The following is a 5,684-nucleotide window of genomic DNA, read 5'->3' as shown; positions in this document are numbered from 1 at the left end:
ACTGATGTCCCATCCTTTGCGTCTATTGTAAATATTTGTCATTTGTATTTATTATCTCAGTGCTTTCTCCCAAAGGCATAAAATTGCTTACTATGCTCATTTGTACTCATTTGTACTCTGTTGCATATTTTTCATTACCATTCGCTGTTTCTTCCCCTCTCACAAGTCGGGGAAATACCATTTACTTGGACCCTTCATGTGATTGGAAACATACAGTAGTATTTATTGCTCAAAACTGTCCAGATTCACGTAGACATCAGTGGAGGCATTTGCACAATCTAAAATGTAAGCAAAGTAGTTATTAAAAATATCCCCTCTCCTTGGGCTTCGTACTTCATACAGATTTAAGCATGAGTCTTCCTTGGAGGAAGGATGTGAAGCTCCAAATAAAGATACAGTGTTTATTTTGAGCTTTGCAGCTTAACAAGATGATCTGAACACCTCCCCTTTGTATCAATAAATAGCCCTGTTATTCTAAAATGAGAGAATGGAGAGTAGTAAAATGCTGACACTCAAAATTAAATAAATAGAAAACACCAGCCCAGAACTGTAATCATACTTCTCTCTCTCTCTCTCTCTCTCTCTCTCTCTCACACACACACACACACACACACACACACACACACACACAGGTTTAAATTGGGACTTAGTAGAACCATCACTAAAACAACGCAGAAAAAACAATGCTTCCAGTGGCCACTTCCTGAGGAAGAACAACCCTGTCTAATCTCAGAATCCTCACCATGGAGCTTGCTAAGCCATAATAATGTTTCTACTATGGACATAGGCAACAGGACCTACATGTTGTTACACTGCAATCTTTTTCTGTAAGCATTAATAAATGTTTCTAATAAACAGCTTCCTCTTGAGAGGTATCACTGTCTGAGGGGATTTGAAGACCCCATGCAAATGAGGGACAGCTGGGCAAGCAGGCTGTAGACACTCAGGAGAGTCCTCTGCCTCTGTGGAATGCTTAACTCACAGAGAGGGAAGCCCCTGGTCTTCTGCCTCGGAGTGACTCTGTCTAAGTCCCTGTATGAGCCATCCAGAGAGTGAAGGAATTCTGTGCAGCCGGCCTAGAAGTGCCACCCCTGTGCCCTATTAGGTTCTTTCAACTCACTCCTCTAATCTTTGGGTGTCCCTTGGGGTTGGGCACCCAATCTTTCATGTTGAGCCTGCAGCTGATGCCAACATCTTAATGACTCGGTGGCCTAGCACACCCCAGGAAGCTCACTGCCTTCTCCCCGACTCTTCCTCATCACTGCAAAACACAGCTGGTTCACTACAGATTACACCACCACAGTCTCCGGCCATACCACCCTGAACTCACCCAGTCTTGTCATATTAATTACAGCACCACAGGTGAGCCTACTGTGGCTCCATAATCAGCATTCTGCACGCTTTATCTCATCCTGTGTCCCACAAGTAATAGATATCAGCCCCATTTTGGCCGGTGAGGTGGGATTGAACTCGATAGGGACCCCTAAGCTTACAAGCCCTTCACTACTCCAAGCCTCGAATCTCTACCTTCAGTTTATTTTTAATTTAAACCAATTGTTATTGTTCCTAATTTATACATGGCTTAGAAAAGAATAATTATACTCTTACATTTATAGCAGTCGGCCCCTGAGGAGCTCTGCCTCAGAACAGAAAGGAAAATTGATGCCCTCACCTTTCCCCACTGCAAAGACTGAAACTGTGGTTCAGTTAAGGGACAGCAGGAGAATCAAGGAGCCTTGTCACTTCCTTCGCCAGTGGGTCATTTTTTAAAAGGTTCGTCTTGTGCACCACTTAGGAAAGCATTTGGAGAGCCACTGGCATTTGTGGGCGTGCAGGGTGAGCTTTCTTCATCAAAGGCACCCCCTCACCAGCCCTGTCTGAGAAACAAACTCCCCACTGTCAACACCTTCACTGTGACACTTACAGATTCTTGGGAACATGTTATGTGTCCCTTGCTTTGTCTCTTATGTAACTATGTTACTTCTGAACCTCACTTTCCAGATAAAGAAACTGAGTCTCAGAAAAATCTTAGCATGCCTGGAGACCGTCGTAAATCTGGTGAGCTCTCGGGGTGGCATGAAAAGCTGCCCTGCTCCCCTGGACTCGCCTCCTCGAGCTCCAGGTGTGAATACTTGGGTGCCCTTAACCCAAGTTCAGAAATGCAGTTGCCTCCCCCACAATCCTCAGGACTGCTCCAGCCCAAGTTTCAGGTATTATTAGGCTATGAGAGGAGGAAGGCAGAAGGGCTTCCAAATATGCTGGTATTTAAGCAACGTTTCCAAAGGAAGCTGGAGTAGCTTGCCCCAAAATCCAGAGTCAGAAATCTGAATTTGTTCTAAAGTCAACAAAAAAATAAAGCAAGTGCGCACGTGCACATACACACACACACACACACACACACACACACACACACCCGCTGAGGAGGGACAAGACTTGGCCAGAGAACAGGTTTTCTGTGAATTATTTTTTGTGGGTGGAGAAGAGAAGAAAGATGAGGAGGGAAGACTTGGCCAGAGAACAGGTTTTCTGTGAATTATTTTTTGTGGGTGGAGAAGAGAAGAAAGAAGCCATGGACTAGGAGTCACGTGTTGGTGCTTGCATAAGCAGTTCAGTTTTTATCACTCCCCAAAAAGAATAAAAAAAAAAAATCATTTCCCAAAGAGAGCAGGAAAAAAAAGTCATAAAGCCAACTGAGCTTATGTTGAAATGAACTCCACTACCCTGAACCTTGCCACTTGACAGAACCCAAAACTCCTGGCACCTTTGGGTCTACAGCCACCTGGCCACTCTTTAACACTGGGTCTGCCTGGGCAAGCTACCACTCCATAGAAACAAGCAAAGCTCCTTCAGGGAATTCCCAGAAGCAGGGCCATTATTCACAAGGTGCCTAACACTAATCAGCTAGTTCCATTTTCCATTACACTGTTTCCAGGACTTTTAATGGTTCATAAATTAAGGGGCAGTTCCTGCATAAAAAAGAAGCAGTATGCTAAAGAGCCTGGGAACCGCCCACTTGCCCTCCAAGTTATGAAAAACTCCGCAAAGGACTGAGGATCCAAAGAGGGCTTTGTTCAGGAAGAACTATCAGTCCCTGGGATTTTGTTCCAATTATTTTCTGCTATGTAATAAAACTATCCTCTAAAGCTTATTAGATATAAAACAACTAGTTTATGCTGCTTATAATTTTGTGGGTCAGAAATCTGGAAAGGCTGCTAGGTGGTTAGACTGCACACATGGCATTGGCTGGGACAAGAATCCACTTCCAAGATGGTCTCTCCAAGATGGTGCCTCAGTAGTGACAGCTTCTCATTTCTAACCATGAAGGAGAGTGCATCACTTTTGCATACAGTTACCTGTGTCTCCAGTAGCCCTGCCATTGCCTGGAATCAATGAAGGAAGGAAGGAAGGAAGGAAGGAATAAAATATCTTACCTAAAAGGATGCCAAAATATCAAATCAAAAGTTTTTAAGCCAGTTGTAGTGGTGCACAACTATAATCCCAGCAGTTTGGGAGGCTGAGGCAGGAGAAGCAAGAGTTCAAGCCCAACCTAGAGAACTAGCGGAATCCTGTCTCAAAAAAAAATTTTTTTAAGGGTTGGAAATGTAGTTCAATGTGAAGGCCCAGTAAAAAAAAGAAAGAAAAGTTTCACTTCACATTTTGACATCTAAGTAAATAGATCCTATGTCCTCATATGAGGCATCGACGTGACATAGAATCAGTGAGAAGTTACCAAAATTAAAATCCACTGCAAAACTATGCTTTTGGAGTCAGGGGGCATGGGCAAGAGTTCTCATTTAGCCACCTACTGATCTTGCACCAGGTAAATCTCTTTGGGAATAAGACAGAAATGTAAATAATGATTGTGAAAAAAAAATGAGGACCAGCTCTGAGAACTTGGCAAACCAGTTAACTTTTTAAGCCTATTTCCTCAGCTACAAAATAAGGAAACTGACAGTGCCCTGCCTCCCTCACAGGGAAACTGTGAGGATAAAATGACTTATGCTGTAAGAAAAGTCACAATTCATAGGTAATGCTTTGAAGACTGTGCAATTCCATGGAAATAATTCCATGGAATATTACTTTTCCTGGCCATTTTGGAAGGCTTTGGCCTAAAGCCAAGAGCACACATAGAATACGCTGACACCTCCTGCCCATTCTGTTCTGTGGATTCTCTGAGACAGGTACAAAGCCTTCAAGGGACAGAATAGAGGTGCTGGCCCCACACAGTGAGAAGTAAGCACAAGTGGTTGAAGGCTCATCAGATGGAGACCCTGAGAAAACCCAAACCCCTCCAGATGGGCATGCAGACCTTCGGCTGCACAGTGGTGCTATGGATCCCACCAGCTTAAGCTGCAGAGAAGTTTGTGTGACAAGCTCAGCCAAGCAGTGGCAAGGCCATACTAGGGAGCAGAAGGTCTTTCCCACCAGGTTCTCTCTGGAAACCTTAAAGGCAAGGTACTCACAGAAAAGCCAATTAATAAAACTCTTCAATGAGAAAGGAAAGCAGAGACCAACAAAGGCAGGGAGTAAAGAGATTTGGGGCCAGAGCCCACTCTGCTCTGTGCCAAGGTTCCTACAAGTTTGACATTTGGAAAAGATCTGGACTGGAGGAGCCAAGGATTTGGGACAGGGCTTCTTCCGGCTCCCAGGAGTGTCAAGAAGAAGAGGAGGAGGAGGAGGAAAATGACTCAGCTGAAATGAAGAGAAATGTAGTTTTCAAAAAGAGAAAAGATAAAAGACACAAGAGCACGAAACCAAACCAAGGACAGAGTCCAAATTTCCTCTCAGAGTAAGTGGGTTAGTTTTCCAAAAGCCAGAGAACCCACTAAGGGTTCTAAACTAAGAATAATACAGGAAAAAGACAGTCTCCTGGGTGGGCCAGGCCCACAGCCCCCAAGGCTTCCCCAGTCCTTGAATAGGAGCGACTTGTGCCCCTGCTACAGAAGAAATGCTGAATGCTTCTGTCAAGAGGTTAGTTACCCTTGTGACTGAGAACACAGATAGATTCTGTTGCAGATGCACTAAGAAGAAACGTGGATGGCATTCTCCTAGCAGGGCAAGGGCAGGCGGAAGGCTCCTGCTGCTCCTCTGATCCACAGAACCTTCAGGAGGCAGCAGGAAGGGAGATGGAAAGAATTTCCCTCCCTAGAAGTTGACACAGCTCCATCCCCTTCCAACAGCCAAGGTCAGATGACCTTGATTGCTAAAGTGTCATTCTGAAATATTCAATGGAGAGCAAATGTGATAATGAAAAGAGATAGGAGAACATAAAGAAGCCGCTGCCTGGACAGCTTGGCGTCTCCCTTCTTCAGTGTCATTCAGGAAGTGTTGGTTCAGGGCTACAGCTAGAGTTCACAGGACTCCATGGAAACACACTTGTGGGGAGGTCAGCCTGGCTGGGAACACAATGACCGATGCGGATGAGGACATGGACTGGGAAGGGGGTCAGTTGATCAAACCCCCAGGACACAACTGTCCTAAAGGAAGTTCAGGGTGAGAGACCCCTTCATATCCCCAGAGACAAAGCTTCCTAACTGTATTCCCTACATTCCAACTAAAAATAGAAAACCAGCGGAGAATTCCTGCCCTCCAGACCCTGACTATTCCAGGGGGCTCTGAAGAGGGAAGCCATTTCTGTGACTGTTCAGAGATTTCTAGTAACTGGCAAGGGGGCTTCAGCACCC

Source organism: Fukomys damarensis, unplaced genomic scaffold, assembly GCF_012274545.1.
Source record: "Fukomys damarensis isolate Sample0158 unplaced genomic scaffold, DMR_v1.0_HiC HiC_scaffold_9, whole genome shotgun sequence".
Classification (NCBI taxonomy): Eukaryota; Metazoa; Chordata; class Mammalia; order Rodentia; family Bathyergidae; genus Fukomys; species Fukomys damarensis.
This window is presented reverse-complemented; position numbering follows the sequence as displayed.